The sequence below is a fragment of the Vulpes lagopus genome, chromosome 7 (assembly GCF_018345385.1).
Source record: "Vulpes lagopus strain Blue_001 chromosome 7, ASM1834538v1, whole genome shotgun sequence".
In the NCBI taxonomy this organism is placed as follows: Eukaryota; Metazoa; Chordata; class Mammalia; order Carnivora; family Canidae; genus Vulpes; species Vulpes lagopus.
Window position 1 is genome coordinate 99,196,035 of NC_054830.1, and position 18,108 is coordinate 99,214,142.

The window sequence follows — 18,108 nt, forward strand, 5'->3', positions numbered from 1 at the left end:
GTTTAATAAATTACAACATTGCAAAAATTCCATCTTCTTCCAGATGATTAAAAAAAGAATATTAGGGTGCCTGAGTGGCTCTGGCAGTTAAACATCTGACTCTTGATTTTGGGTGAGGTTCTGATCTCTGGATTCTGAGATTGAATCTTGCCTCAGGCTCCATGCTCAGCTTGGAATCTGCTTGAGATTCTCTCCCTCTCCCTCTGCCCCTTACCCTACTTGCGCGCATGGGCATGTTCTCTCTTAAATAAATAAATAGATAGATAAATAAATAATAAATGAAATTTAAAAAAGAAAAATTTAAAACAATGAATTATACTTCAGTATATTTCTTATTTTTTGTTTAAAATGTGTACTTTCCTCATTTATAAAAAACTGCTGTATATTGTAAGGATAGTGCATGTGTTACAGGAAATTTATAAAAGATCATAAATAAATACTTTTTAAGAAAAATAGAAACTAGAGAAGGGACTTAATTTTACCTTTAGTCTGATGTAAGAGTGGACATGATTAAAAAGTTAATTATGTTGAATTTCCTATTAGCAAAAAAGATGACAAAAATAAGATATCTGTTAGATCTATTCATAGAACTTATCACAGGTAAACAGCCAACCTCAGAGATTTAAGAAATACTCTCCTAAATTCTTTGCAGTTGTGAAATCTGAAACCCTTTATTTATCTGAGACAACCTCTCTCCCCTGGTCTTGCCCTTCCCTGAATCACATAGCCAAGTGATTTTCTAATTGAACTCTTGATTCTAAAATTCAAGAATGATGATATTGACTTTATTTGTTAATAAATTTTTTCCTGGATCTTAATCATTTTCAGCTATGAATTCTTTTAAAAAGCTTGTTAATTCCCTCAGGAAACTAAAGCATCGTTAACTAATGTATTTGTGTACCAAATAAGATAATGGCATAAAAGTGATAGATATGATCATCAGGAACTTATCATAAATACCTATGAAATTAAACACCATTAGCTATGTAGATTTTAAATTACAGAATTTATATACTTTTTTATATAAATTTTAGTTAGATTCAATTAATTAACATATAATGTATGATTGGTTTTAGAGGTAGACATCAGTGATCAGTGATAATACCCAATGTTCATGACCTCACATGCCCTCTTTAATGCCCATCACCCAGTTATCCCATGCCCCCGTACCCCTATCCTCCAATGACCCTCAGTTTGTTTCCTATGATTAACAATCTCTTATGGTTTGTCTCCCTCTCTGATTTTGTCTTTTATTTTTTCCTGTCTTCCCTATGATCTTCTGTTTTGCTTCTTAAATTCCACATATGTGTGTTAAATTTAGTACTTAAAAATCATAAAGTGACTTTCTACTATGGCTGGGTAAATTAATATGTGTCTCTGATAGGAAATATGTGATGTAGTAGTTACAAAAAAGGAATCAATTCTAGAAAACAAAGGCAAGAAATTGTGTCCTTCTTTACTCTTGACTTACACATTTCTTCTAGAGCCTGATATGTGATTTAGTTCTGATAACTACTGTATTCTTTTAATATTTAAAATCTTAGAAATTTCTTTTATTTTACATTGAGCCCTTTGGGTGGCTTGGCACACACTTCTTTGAGGCTTATCCTATAATTGAGCCTCTGATAAGCAAGAAAAACATACCCATTCACTCTAGCAGTTCTGTAAAGATTTGGTACTTCCTATCCAGATTAACAGGTAGTGCTGAAATTACTGTGAAACAAATCAATTGGTCATTCTATAAAGAAGCACAAATTGTGTATATTGACCATCTTCTTTCCATGCCTCCAAAATGTCTGTGAACAGATTCTTTCGAACAGGGAGTATCTCAATCATACAGGTGGATGGGATACAGATATACAGGCTGCAAAAGAACATAAATAGGCCAAAGTTCACACTAGTTTGATGAATAAACAAAGGTCACAAAAGCTGGAAATACCTACAGTCTTAGCAGGCTTCATGTTTCTGCTGAGTCAAGTCTAACAAAAACAAAGGGTTAGGTGTCAGTAACTAAACACGGTGCTCATTCTTGTTTTTTAGTTCTTGTTGCTTTGTTATGTTTTAATATAAATTAGTTATATTGTGAAAGATAACTTCTCTGACTGAATCTGTGATTCAGTAAGTATCAAAGACTGTAAATTTATGAGAAATAAATAATGCTTTAACTCAGTTCCTTTTGGTGCCATTCGATTTAACTGAGTCTCTGTGGTAGATTCAGAGATAAGCAAGGGGAGGATCATAAGCAAAAATGTAGCTGGAGGATCAGTATTTTATGTGGAATATAAAGTCTAATGTGACCATATTGTAAGATAGTAAAAGTGCTACGAAAAAGGGGCAGAGATTTCTGCTTGACAAGTTCAAATACGTTGCCTGGAACTTAACAAATGGGTACGGTTTTCACATGCATTAATCTAGACAATTAATACACTAGCGGCAACATCTTTTGTTGTTGCTTTTCAGTCTTTGTATTTAGTTGGGAATGGAGAGAAGATGAAATTAATTCTAAGTCTTTCTGTGAGTTTCTACTAAATTCCTTCACTTGGACCTTACAATTTTACAGTCCTTCACAAGCTGACTACCACATGATCTCTCTTATTCCCCTACTTATTATTATTATTATACTCCAGATCTTCTGAAAATTTTACAAATTCCATAATGAGCCCTACTTTTTCATGCTTTCTCACCTTTATATGTATATGCTGCTTCCTTTGCCTGGAGTGCTCTTCTCTTACTCTCTATGTGTTATTCCTTTAAAGCTCAATATTAATGTAGAACCTTCTGCAACCCTCCAAGGGCATCGGTAGTTGCCAGTTGCTCTAACCTTGCTGTACAGATAGCCACTTATATTTCCTTCTTTTTCCATGTATTTCATTATAAATGGTTTTGCCACTTATTAGGCTGTGAACCTATGTTATATCCTCTTGGCAGTGCAATGGTTCCTAAGTATATCTAATGCATGAATAAATGAAGGCCGATATCATCTATATAATCTTTCCGAACTATTTCTTTCAGGAATGATGCTACCTTCTTTTAATTGCTGGTGAATTTATAGCTTTATGGAGTTCTGAAAAATCAACTTTGTAAGTGAATTCTAAAATATTAACTACCTATAACATTTAGAAAATTTTTAATAGATTTTTTGAGAAGATAAATGGTTTATTTTATTTTTTAATAATAAATTTATTTTTTATTGATGTTCAATTTGCCAACATACAGAATAACACCCAGTGCTCATCCCGTCAAGTGCCCCCCTCAGTGCCCATCACCCATTCACCACCCCCCCTCCTTCTCCCCTTCCAACACCCCTAGTTCGTTTCCCAGAGTTAGGAGTCTTTATGTTCTGTCTCCCTTTCTGATATTTCCTACCCATTTCTTCTCCCTTAGATTTTTTCTTTACAAATGCTTAAATGCATTTATTCAACAAGTATTTGTTAAATATCTTCTGTGCTAAAACCCTGTTACTTTATGTTACTTTATGAGGTAATATGAGAGATATGGACAGAATATACTCATAGTGTTTAATCAATATTTATAAAATGAGGGGTGCCTAAGTGGCTCAGTTGGTTAAGCATTTGACTCTTGATTTTGGCTCGGGTCATGAACTGAGGGTGGTGAGATTGAGCCCTGAGTGGGGCTCTGCACTCTGTTCGGGGTCTGCTTAAGATTCTTTCCCTCTGGCCCTCCTCCCCCATGAGCTCTCTGTCTCTCCCTAAACTAAATAATAAAACATTTAAAAAATATTTATTAAATGAATGCATAATGAAACAATAATGAGACACCAGGAAGAATGGAGTAGACATTGTCTTGGGGATTTAAAGTGGAGAGAAGAGCATTATCATTCTTTTCATCTAAAAGTTTTAAGATTAGTATTATTATAGTAAATAGCCTGCAACATGAAATCTACTCTCTTTATATCCCTTGAGCAACATCTCCCCATTTCCCCTCCCCCCAGTCTCCTGACAACCCTGTTCTAGCTTCTGCTTTGATAAGTGTGACTTTGTTAGAAACTTCCTGTAAGTGGAATCATGCGGTATCTATCCGTTTGTGAATGGCTTCTTTTACTTTAGTATAGTATAATCTCCTCAAGGTAAGCTATGCTGTGGTGCAGGACAGGATTTATTTCCTTTGTATTTCTGAATATTTCGTTGTATGTATATATCACATTTTCTCTAACTATTCATCTGTCTATAGGCACTTAGGTTGCTTCCATCTCTTGCCTGTTGTAAATAATGCTGCAGTGAACGTAGGAAGGCAAATATCTCTCTGAGATCCTAATTTCAATTATTTTGGATAAAAACCTATAGGTAGGATTGCTGGATTGTATAGTAGTTCTATTTTTAATTTTTTTTGAGGAACCTCCATACTTTTTTGCCATCACAATGCACCATTTTGCATTCTTACCATAGTGCACAAGGGTTACAATTTCTCCACATCTTTGCCAAAATGGGATCGATGGATTGATTTTTTTGTTTATTTTCATTTATTTTATAATGGCCATACTAACAGGTGTGAGGTAATACTTTATTGTGGTTTTGGTTAGCATTTCTCTGAGGATTAGTGATCTTGAACTTATTTGCCATTTGTATGTTTTCTTTGGAGAAGTGTCTATTCAAGGCCTTTACCCATTTTCTAATTGGATGATTTAACTTTTTGCTATTGAGGAATTATTTATGTATTTTGAATATTAACTCCTTTTAAATATATAGTTTGCAGCTATTTTCATACATAATGTAGGTTGCCTTTTCATTCTGTTGATTGCTTACTGGCTGTTCAGAGCATTTCAGTTTGATGTAGTCCCATTTGCCTATTTTTCTTTTGTTGCCTGTGCTTTTGTCATCATATTCAAGTTAGCATTGCTGAGACCAATGTCATGAATGTTTTCTTCTAGGGGTTTTACAGTTTCAGGTCTTATGTTTAAGTCTTTCATCTATTTTAAGTTGACGTTTGTGTATAGTGTAAGATAGGAATTCATTTCCAGTCTTTTGCATTTGGCTGTCCAGTTTTCCCAGCATCATTTGTTGAGGCACTATGCTTTTCCCATTGTGTATTCTTGACACTTTTGTCAAGGACAAGCTGATATATGTTTGAGTTTATTGCAGGGCTCTTTTATTCTTTTGATCTATATGTCTGTTTTTAAGCTTGTAACATACTATTTTGATTATGTACTATAATATGTTTTGAAATCAGGAAATGTAAAGCCTCCAACTTTGTTCTTCTTCAAGATTATTTTATCTATTCAGGATCCTTTGTGGTTTCTTATAAATTTTCAGATTGTTTTTCTATTTCTGTAAAAAAAAAGTCATTGGACTTGTGCTAGGGATTGAATTGAATATAGAGATTGTTCTGAATAGTAAATCTTCCAATCCATGAACATGGGATATCTTTCCATTTATTTGTACTTCTTTACTTCTTTCAGCAATGTTTTCTAGTTTTCAGTGAACAAATCTTTCACATGCTTGCTTAAGTCTACTTAGGAATAAAGGTTTATTCTTTTTTTGTGTTTTTGTGAATCAGATTATTAGTTTGCTTTTCAGTTTGCTAATATGTAGAAATACAGAAACAACAGGTTTTTGTATGCTGATTTTGTATTTTGCAACTTTACTGAATTTATTTATTGTAACTGTGTGTATGTTTAGTATCTACCTATAAGATCATATGATCTGAAACTGGAGATAATTTTACTTCCTTTTTCCATTGTGCATGCCTTTCATTTCTTTTTCTTGCCTAATTTCATCCTTGCATTGTTTCCTATCTTAGAGGAAGAACTTTCAGTTTTTCATCATTGAACATGTTAGCTGTGGGCTTTACATTCATGTCCTTTGTTATGTTCATCAGGGATGTCAGCCTGTAATTTTTTTTTCTTTTTAAAAGATTTTATTTATTTATTCATGAGAGACACATAGACAGTGGCAGAGACATAGGCAGAAGGAGAAGCAGGCTCCCTGGGGGGAGCCCGATGTGGCACTCGATCCCAGGACCCCAGGATCATGACCTGAGCTAAAGGCAGACATTCAACCATTGAGCCACCCAGGTGTCCCTGCCTGTAATTTTCTTGTAGTGATTATTTTTCTGGCTTTGGTAATAAGTGTAATGGTGACTTCATAAAATTAGTTTGAAGGTGTTTTCTCCTCTTCAATTTTTTGAGAGTTTGAGAAGATTCAGTGCAAATTATTCTTTAAATGTTAGAATTCATCCATGAAGCCCTCTGGCCCTGAGTTTTCCTTTGTTGAATTGTTTCTGATTATGGACCAATTATGCTAATTATACTTCAGATTTTCTATTTCTTCATGCTTCAGTCTTAGTAGATTGTATCTTTCTAGGAAATTATTTTTTCTAGGTTCTCCAATTTTTTGCTGTATAATTTTTTGTAGTAATCTGTTACCATCCTCTTTGTTTCTGCAGCATCAATTGAAATTCCTCTTTGCTTTCTTATTTTATTTATCTATTTTTTCTAAGTTAGCCTAAAATTTTTTTGTCAATTTTACTGTTCTTTTCAAAACACCAATTCTTAGTTTCATTTAATTTTTCTACTTCCTATTTTGTTTATTTATACTTTAATCTGTATTATGTCTTACTTCTGCTAACTTTGGACCTAATCTGTTTTTCTAGTTAATTGAAGTGTAAAGTTAGGTTGTTTAACTGGCATCTTTTAAAATAAATAGGTGTGTAATCTTTGAACTTCCCTCTTAGTACTCTTTTGTTACATCCTTTAAGTTTTGTTTTGGTATATTGTGTTTTGTTTGATTTGTCCCAAGATATTTTCTAATTTTCATTTTGATTTCTTCTTTGACACATTCTAATTTTTTCATTGATTTCTTTTGACCTGTGGGCCCAAGACTTTGTTGCTGTTTTGTTAACTGTTTTGTCTTCTAGTTTTTCCACTCATTATCTTCCTTTAGGTTTCACTGATTTTTTTTTGCTTTGATTCCTTCTTTGTTTTCCTTTGTATATCTTTTATGGGTATTTTCTTTGTGATAATCATGGGGATTACATAAAACACTTCATGGTTATAATCATCTATTTTAAGATGATAACTACTTAATTTCAGTCACATACATAGCTTTTTTTTTTTCATACATAGCTTTTTAAAAATACTTTTGTCTTTTGACTTTTGTAACTGAGTTAAGAATGATTTATTCTTCTGCATGTGGCTGTCCAATTTTCCAGCACCATTTGTTGAAGGAACTGTCTTTTTTCCATTGGCTATTCTTTCCTGCTTTGTTGAAGATTAGTTGACCATAGAGTTGAAGGTCCACTTCTGGGTTCTTTATTCTGTTCCATTGATCTATGTGTCTGTTTTTGTGCCAGTACCATACTGTCTTGATGATTGCATTTTGTAATCTAACTTGAATTCGGGAATTGTGATGCCTCCAGCTTTGATTTTCTTTTCAATATTCCCTTGGCTATTTGGGTTTTTTTCCTGGTTCCATTCAAATTTTAAGATTGTTTGTTCCAGCTCTATGAAATATGTTAATGGCATTTTAACAGGGATTGCCTTAACTGTGTAGATTGGTATGGGTAACTTAGACATTTTCACAATATTTGTTCTTCCAATCCATGAACATGGAATGCTTTTCCATTTATTTGTTTCTTCCTCAACTTCTTTCATAAGTGTTCTATAGTTTTCAGAGTACAGAGCCTTGACCTCTTTGGTTAGGTTTATTCCTAATTATCTTATGCTTTTTAGTTCAGTTGTAAATGAGATCAATACCTTGATTTTCTTTCTTCTGCCTTACTGTTAGTGTATAGAGATACAACTGACTTCTGTGCATTGATTTTATGTCCTGCAACTTTGCTGAATTCTTGTACCAATTTGAGCAATTTTTTTTTACTGGAGTCTTTTGGGTTTTCTACATACAGTATCATGCCACCTGTAGAGTGAAAGTTAGACTTCTTCTTTGCCAATTTCAATCACTTTCTTATACTATACACAAAAATAAATTCAAAATGGATGAAAGACCTAAATGTCTTTAGGTGATATAAATGTGAGACAGGAATCCATCTAAATCCTAGAGGAGAATTCATGCAGCAACTTCTATGACCTCAGCCATAGCAACTCCTTGCTAGACAAGTCTTCAAAACCAAGAGAAACAAAAGCAAAAATGAACTATTGGGATTTCATCAAGATAAAAAGCTTTTGCACAGCAAAGGAAACAGTCAACAAAACTAAAAGGCAGCCAACAGAATGGGAGAAGATATTTGCAAATGTCTTATGAGATAAAGGGCTAATATCCAAAATATATAAAGAATGTATCAAACTCAATACCTACTCCCCCAGAAAAATCTGGTTAAGAAATGGACAAATTGTCAGAAGACATGAACAGACATTTCTCCAAAGACATACAAATGGCCAACAGACACATGAAAAAATGCTCTACTTCACTTAGCATCATGGAAATTAAAATCAAAACCACAATGAGATACCACTTCACACCAGTCAGAATAGCTAAAATTAACAACTCAGGAAACAACAGATGTTAGCAAGGGTACAGAGAAAAGGGAACTCTCTTGCACTATTGGTGGGAATGCAAACTGGTACAGCCACTCTTGAAAACAGTGTGGAGGTTCCTTAAAAAGTTAAAAATAGAGCTATCTGATGATCCGGAAATTGCACTACTAGATATTTATCCAGAGGATACAAAAATAGTGATTCAAAGAGGCACATGTACATTGGGGGTACATGTACAATAGCCAAATTATAGAAAGAACCCATCAACTGATGAATGGATAAAGAAGATGTGGTATGTATAAATATAGAATGAATATTACTCGGCCATAAAGAAGAATGAAATCTTATCATTTGCAGTCATGTGAATGGACCAAGAGGGTATTATGCTAAGTGAAATAAGTCAGCCAGAGAAAGACAAATACTATATGACTTTACTCATATGTGGAATTTAAGAAGAAAACAGATGAACATAGGTGAAGGGAAGGAAAAATAAAATAAGGTGAAAACAGAGAAGGAGGCAAACCACAAGAGACTCTTAACTATAGAGAACAAACTGAGGGTTGCTTGAAGGGAAATGGGTGGGGGAATGGGATAATTGGGTGATTGGCATTAAGGAGGACACGAAGGTGTTATATGCAATTGATGAGTCACTAAATTCTACCTCTGAAACTGATAATACAGTATATGTTAATTAAATTGAATTTAAATAAAAAATGTTAATAAAAAGAAAGGGAGAAAACTAATTTATGCACTACCATTACAGTATTATATTTATTACATACATTTATTTATACATTCATATACATATACATTTATATATTTGTACATTATGTATATACATATACATCTACACATACATATACATTTATACATTTATTATGTACATATTACAGTTTTCTGGCTTTTCAGAATACATTTATATATTTTTTACTGTATATATTTACCAATATACTTACTATATTACTAAATATATAATAAATATATTTATATGCTATATTACTAAATATTAAATATATTTAGTATAATCTACAAACTTTATACTTTCATATGCTTTGTGTTGCTGCTTAGTGTGTTTTCATTTCAACGTGTATTCCTTTTAGCATTTCTTGTAAGGCAGATCTAGTTGTGATAAACCCCTTTAGCTTTTATTGATCTGAGAGTGTCCAGTTCTCCTTCATTTTTGAAGGACAGTTTTGCTCCATTTGTATTGTTAATTGGCAGGGTTTTTTTTTTTTTTAATTTTAGGACTTCAAATATATCATCCCATTCTCTCTCTCTCTCTCTCTCTTTTTAAGATTTTATGTATTTATTTGAGAGAGAGAGCACAAGCAGAGAAGAGGGGCAGAGAGAGAAGCAGATTCCTTCCTCAGCAGAGAGCCTGACCAGCCTTGGATTCCAGGACCCCAAGATCATGACCTGAGCTGAAGGCAGCCACTTAACTGACTGAGCCACCCAAGTGCCTCTCATCCCACTATCTCTTGATCTACAAAGCTGTTGCTGAGAAATCCACTGACAAGCTTATAGAGTTCCCTAGTATGGACTTTTCTCTTATAATTTTTATATGATTATATGATTCTTTTATAATTCTGCTTTTATGATTCTGACAATTCAATTATAATTAGAATTTTATAATTTTGACAATTTGATTATAATGTACTTTGGTGTGGAATTCTTTGGGATTGGCCTACTTGAAATTTTTTTGAAGTTCCCAAATCCTTATCTCCATATCCTTCTTTAGATTTGGGAAGTTTTTAGCCATTATTTCTTTACATAAGATTTCTGTCCCTTTCTCTCTCTCTCTCTTCTCTTTCTGAGACTTGAGAATGTATATCTTGGTTCATATAATGACATTCCATTCATCTCTTAGCTTTTCTTTACTCTGACATTCTTTTTTATCTTTCTTACTGGATAATTTCAAATGACTTATCAAGTTTGCCAATTGTTTTTCTGCTTCATCATGTCTACTGTTGAACCCTTTTAGTAAATTTTTCAGTTCATTTATTGCATTCTTCAACTACAAAATTTCTGTTTGATTAAAAAAAATTCTTTCTCTTTATTGAAATTCTCATTTTGTTCATGTACCATTTTCCAGAGCATGTTTATGATAGTTATTTTTAATTCTTAGATGATTCATATATCTCATTTTTTTGATTGATTGCTTGGGGATTTTTTTTGTTCTGTTGATTGGGCTATTTTTTCCTGTTTGTGGTGTGTGTGTGAGTGTGTGTGTATAGGTCTGTTCCTTGTAATTTGGGGTTGGTATCCAGACATGTGAAAAAAAAAAAAACGCACTTCTCCAGGTCTTTATGCATGGGTTTCATACCACCCCTACTTTGTTTCCCAGAGTTAGGAGTCTCTCATGTTTTGTCTCCCTCCCTGATATTTTCCACCCATTTTTCTTTCCTTTCCCCTTTATTCCCTTTCACTATTTTTTGTATTCCCCAAATGAATGAGACCATATAAAGTTTGTCCTCTGACTGACTTATTTCACTCAGCATAATACCCTCCAGTTCCATCCACATCGAAGCAAATGGTGGGTGTTTGTTGTTTCTAATGGCTGAGTAATATTCCATTGTATACATAGACCACATCTTCTTTATCCATTCATCTTTCGATGGACACTGGGGCTCCTTCCACAGTTTGGCTATTGTGGGCATTGCTGCTATAAACATGGGGGCGCAGGTGTCCCGGCGTTTCACTGCATCTGTATCTTTGGGGAAAATCCCCAGCAGTGCAATTGCTGGGTCTTAGGGCAGGTCTATTTTTAACTCTTTGAGGAACCTCCACACAGTTTTCCAGAGTGGCTGCACGGGTTCACATTCCCACCAACAGTGCAAGAGGGTTCCCCTTTCTCCACATCCTCTCCAACATTTGCGGTTTCCTCTCTTGTTAATTTTCCCCATTCTCACTGGGGTGAGGTAGGATCTCATTGTGGTTTTGATTTGTATTTCCCTGATGGCCAGTGATGCAGAGCATTTTCTCATGTGCTTGTTGGCCGTGTCTATGTCTTCCTCTGTCAGATTTCTGTTCAGGCCTTTTGCCCATTTCATGATTGGATTGTTTGTTTCTTTGCTGTTGAGTTTAATAAGTTCTTTATAGATCTTGGATACTAGCCCTTTATCTGGCACGTCATTTGCAAATATCTTCTCCCATTCTGTAGGTTGTCTTTTAGTTTTGTTGACTGTTTCTTTTGCTGTGCAAAAGCTTCTTATCTTGATGAAGTCCCAATAATTCATTTTTGCTTTTGTTTCTCTTCCCTTCATAGATGCATCTTGCAAGAAGTTACTGTGGCCAAGTTCAAACAGGGTGTTGCCTGTGTTCTCCTCTAGGATTTTGATGGAATCTTGTCTCACATTTAGATCTTTCATCCATTTTGAGTTTATCTTTGTGTATGGTGTAAGAGAATGGTCCAGTTTCATTCTTCTGTACATGGCTGTCCAATTTTCCCAGCACCATTTATTGAAGAGACTGTCTTTTTTTCCAGTGGATAGTCTTTCCTGCTTTGTCGAATATTAGTTGACCATAAAGTTGAGGGTCTACTTCTGGATTCTCTATTCTGTTCCATTGATCTATGTGTTTGTTTTTGTGCCAGTACCACACTGTCTTGATGACCACAGCTTTGTAGTACAACCTGAAATCTGGCATTGTGATGCCCCCAGCTATGGTTTTCTTTTTTAAAATCCCCCTGGCTATTCAGGGTCTTTTCTGATTCCACACAAATCTTAAGATGATTTGTTCCAACTCTGAAGAAAGTCCATGGTATTTTGAAAGGGATTGCATTAAATGTGTAAATTGCCCTGGGTAGCACTGACATTTTCACAATATTAATTCTTCCAATCCATGAACATGGAATATTTTTCCATCTCTTTGTGTCTTCCTCAATTTCTTTCAGAAGTGTTCTGTAGTTTTTAGGGTATAGATCCTTTACCTCTTTGGTTAGGTTTATTCCTAGGTATCTTATGGTTTTGGGTGCAATTGTAAATGGGATTGAATCCTTAATTTCTCTTTCTTCATGTCTCATTGTTAGTGTATAGAAATGCCACTGACTTCTGGGCATTGATTTTTGTATCCTGCGACACTGCCGAATTGCTGTATGAGTTCTAGCAATCTTGGGGTGGAGTCTTTTGGGTTTTCTATGTACAGGATACTGTCCTTTTTAAAATCTTTCTCCCCAAAGGGCAGTCAAAGTGCGATTATTATATATGAGTTTATATTTCTCTCTGTATATTTTAATCTTACCGTGACAATATATTATATGTATTATGAGAAATCTTTATGTTTTTCCTGATGTTTAGGTTCCTTTTTGATTTGAAACTTTCTTCCTGGTCTCCAACCAAAGTACTGACTCCACTCAATTACTTCATATCCATTTCTATATATTTTTTACATTTCTAAAATGAATGGAAATAAGAGGTCTTTTCATGATTAAAAGGTAAGCTCAACAATAACGGGATCGTGGATCTTTTGTCTCATTTTCATCATTAATAAGGACAATAAGCATTTTTATTTTTAGCAGTAAGTAATTTACCAAGGCACATCAATATCAGCATTTCCCTGAGTGATCACATCAGCGGCTGTTTGGAACAGGTCACATTGAAAAGAACATTGATTTTAGCCCCAGAACTTAGAGTATATTGGAACTACTATATAGCTGACTGCCACAAAATAACAAATCCTACTTACTTGTGTCACCCTGATGCTATCTATGATATGTTATGCATATTTTTCTATTTATAGAAACCTCATAAGCTAATTGCTTCACAAAGTCAGTTTTCTGCTAGGCTGGGTCTTTGTCTAGGTGGTTTTAGTTACTACATGATCCTTCTTCATCCCTTAATATGTCTGGACTTTTCTATTTTACAGAGCTTTACTTTATCCTATTGCTTCTTGCTGTAAACCAGTAAGGTACTGAGGCCTACTAATGACCCAATTTTAGGAATGAAGAAATATTACAATTATATAGCAGTTCACAATAAAATGTAGTAGGAATGGGATCTAGTTATTTTTTAATCCACAGATTCCAAGCCTAGTGTTCTTTATCAATGTCCACATTGCCTCCCTGGCCATTTACCATGTTCCTAACTGTCATGTCAATAATCATCACCCTCACAAAGACAATCTGGTTGACCAAATCATGGAAGCCAGGCCTATATCCTACCTTCTCATATACCATATACCTAGTCCTTATTCTATGTAGCCTAATACAGATTCTATCTTATTTCTTACCCAAAGATACTACCAGCTAGGCAGTGGCTTCTGAGAATGAATGAAAAAAAAAAAAGTTCTTGCAGTATCTGGGATTCATATAAACATAGTCACCATATTTATCTCATTTGTACCTTCGTGTTTTCTTCAAAGACTATCTTTGAGGTTCAAATCAGGCTGGTTTTACTTGTCATGAGAACAGAATTTATAGAGAGAACGTTATTGTTCCTGCCTAAACTCAACCTAGTGTTGCTCTGAATGGAACAAAGGAGGTGACACTCCCAGATCTGAAAGACCCTCCAGGCTGTGAAAGATCCAGAAGTTTCCCAGATCCCTGGTATCTTATCAGGACACAAGGAAACCCTGCACACAAGGGTGCAAAGGCTGACCACCACCTAGCTTTTTCTATGATTGCTCTTGACCATTTTTGAACCTGAAGAAGAATGGAACAAAATGCCTCTTAAGTTCTAAGAGTGCTCCCACAACCACATTTTTGTCCATTTTAGTCAATTCAAAATATTTGGAATATTTGTATGATAGTTGTCTAGACAGTAACTTTTAATCCCAAAGACTATTTTCCATAATTGCTCTTACTTTATTTCCATTTTATTTACTTTGAAAACTGAAGTTATGAACTTGTTTTTTTATATGGAATGTAAATTCAGAGTTGAATCTCTTTGAAAAGTGTAGTAGTATTGTTATCAAAATATCATTAATATATTACATGATAGTAACAATTTATATTTATTAAACATCAAGTTGGCTTCTATTGTTCTAGGTCCTTTACACATAGGTTTTAACCCACATAACTGTCATTTATTGTTTATATTATTATCCACCACTAAAAGAAAAGGAAAGTTTTCTTGAAAAATTATGTCTCAGATGTGAGTAACTATTATGACAAAATGCTTTTATATACAATATCCCATTTATTCACATAATTTAGACCACAGTCCATTGGCCAGAACTTAATCACATGGTCCCACTTAATTGCAAGGAAGCAGGGAAATGTAGTCTAGCTGTATGCCATGCAGAGAAGGAAATAAGATTTGTGGATCACATGTCATTGTGACTGCTGCAGCGTTGAGCTACATGATAAAGAAATAATTAATTTCAATATTTGAGAATATAGAGAAAGACAGAAATATCCTTTTCTCCCCATTCATTTTTTGAAGCTAGCATACCAAACACTAATGCCGAAACAAATAAAGAGAGCATGAGTAAGAAAAAGTTCATGTCAAATTCCCTAATGAACATAAATGTAAAATGCATAAATGAAACATTAACAATCTGAATCCAGCAGTGTAGAACAAAGGTAATAATACATTATGAGAAAATTGTATTTTCCCTAAGAATACAAAATTTATTAAAAAATTAGGAAACAATGACTTGTCAGACTTTATGTAATCTGTGCCAGCTGCCTTTGTTCCATTCTCTACTATGCTCCCAACCTCTGGACTCTGGTATAGACACTCTCATTTCTCCAACAGACCTTTTTCAAGCCTTTACATCTGATGTTCTCTTCACCTGGAATGCCCTTCCCTGGATCTTCCCAGAGCTCACTCCCTCATTCATTCAAATGTCACCTCCTCAAAGAGGCTTTCCCTGACCACACTCTTGAAGGAGCATCCTGTTACTCTCTTTCTCCTTACTTTGCTTGATTGCTTTTCTCAAAGCACTTAGCATAATATTATTTATTTCTAATGTCATCCGTCTTTCCTACTAGAATGTGACCTTCCAAATAAGTGGGAAATATCAGAAAGGGAGACAGAACATGAAAGACTCCTAACTCTGGGAAACGAACTAGGGGTGCTGGAAGGGGAGGTGGGCGGGGGGTGGGGGTGACTGGGTGGCGGGCACTGAGGTGGGCACTTGACGGGATGAGCACTGGGTGTTATTCTGTATGTTGACAAATTGAACACCAATAAAAAATAAATTTATTAAAAAAAAAAAAGAATGTGACCTTCCTAAGAACAAGGGTTTTATTTTGTTAACTAGTATTTCTAGCATCTAAAAAGTGATTGGCACATGCTAGACATCAGTAAATATTTATTCAATGAAAAAGTGAATATATTTTCATGCATTTTTAAAATAACATAGTTGGTCAAAGGATATAAACTTGCAACTAGAAGGCAAATAAATTCTGGGAATCTAATGCATGGTTTATTGGTTATAGTTAAAAATAATGTATTATATTCTTCAAAGTTGCTAAAAGATTAGACCTTCAATGTTCTCACCACAAAATCAGAAAAGAAATGATGATTATGTAATGTGAGAGAGGTGTTAACAAACTGAAGGAGGGAATCATATTGCAAAATATAAATCTATCAAACTAATGCATTGTACACCTCAAACTTATTCAATGTTATGTCAATTATAACTCAATAAGAAAAATAAATAAAATAACATATTCACACAAAAAACCAAAATAAATAAAATTAGGAAATAAAAATGAAGAAATTGAATGTAAAAAAAATCATCTTAATATAAGCGCTTCAAAGCCTTTTAAATACAATTCAACATCTATTCATATGCAAACTTAATACTTAATAGTAATACTTAATAGTAAGTAACCCAAACCCTTTTCTTTAAGAGTCAAAAAAAGACAAAGATGCCTTTTATCACTATTTCTATTCAATAATCTCTTGGAGGTCTGAGCCTTTCTGTAAGGCAAGGAAAAGAAATAAGAGGTGCAAGATTTTAAAAAGAAGAAACAAAGCTATCTTAATTGCAGATGACATATAGTATATCCAAAAGAATAAAAATCCCCAAGGAATAAATTGTTAGAAATAAATGTCCAAATAGAAATGTAGATAGAAATCCAATGTACAGTAAAGAAAGACTTGTAGAACTCTTTTGAAATACATTTTTGAAAATGCCAATGCATTTAAAATTTTTATCCTTTTAATGGAATTTGGCAAAATAAATGAATCATTTATGGAACTGCGAAGGGCTGAAGCCACCCAGACACTCTTGAAGACCAAGTTGGGTACCTGACCCTACCAGACATGAAGACTTAAAAATTCTAGTAATTAGGACAGTATATATTGGCACAGAGATATAAAAATTGTCAAATGAATGGAGAATTGAACTCAACAAAAATTAGATGCAAAAGAGATATTTGGAGTTTCACTGAGCAGGTATTGTAGATCATGGAGAAAACCTGCACATTTCAATAATTGGAACTGCGATAATTGCTTGTATATAGAGGGAAAAAATTAACTTAGACCACTACCTTACAAAAAAATCCATTCCAGGTGACTTTCAGTTATAAATATGAAAAGCAAAATCATAAAACGTTTAAAAGTTATTGTAAAAGAATATTTTTATATCCTCATGATTTTCTGAAACAAAATCCGTGCTATAAAGACTAATAAATTTAACTACATTTAGAATTTTTTTAGAAATTTAGAATTTAGAAGTTAATTTAGAAATTAAGAATTTCTCTCCACCAAAGAAATCATAAACTGAAAATAGGACTCACAGAGTAAGAAAAGACTATTGTAACCTTATATAATTGACAGATTGAATTATTGAAATATAAAGAATTCATATAAAGATATGAGTCAGTCAAACAGCCCAACAGAAAAACAATAAAAAAATATAATCACATACTTTGCAAAAGAGAAAGTGCAAATAGCCAATAAACTAAGGAAATGGTATTTACTTTAGTTAGTAATCAGGGAAATGCAAATCAAAACCATTATAGCGTACAATTATTTATCCATAGAGCTAGCAAAATTTAAATGTCTAATAATTGGCATCATATAAGCCTGGCCTTTAGTTTAGACCGGAGATTTGAGATGTTATTCTGACAATAAGGGGCTCCCTTGAAGAGTTGAGAGCAAGGATGTATACAGTTAAAGTTCTGAAAAGATTCCTCTAACTGCAGTATGGATCTGGATAAAAAATGGTTGACCATATCAAATATTGTTGAGGATATGGAACATGTGGAATTCTCATCTGCCACAGTGCCAATGTGGAAAATAGTTTGACATTTTCCAGTAAATTTGAAGATGTATATTCCTTATGACTCGGTAATTCCACTCTTGATCCATACTTCAGAGGAATTCTTATTCACACTTACCTGGAAACTTATGCAGAAATTTTCAGAGCAACTCTGATACAATAGCCCTAATGGAAACAAGCCGAATGTTCATCTAATACAGATTGGATAAATAAATCTTGGTGTATAGATACATTATAATGTTGTATTATAAGTGAAGAAATTACAGCTATAAACATTGACACGGAAGGATCCTATCAACACAGTGTTGAGTGAAAGAAGTAGATACAGAATATATACAATGTGATTCCATTTTAACAAAGTTCCAAACATGCAAAAGTAAACACTGTATTAAATATTAAAAGCTATAAAAACAATGTAAAATGCAGAAATGACTAATATATGGGTTGTGAGTTACTTATATTTTTATAGAAAATAACATGAGTCC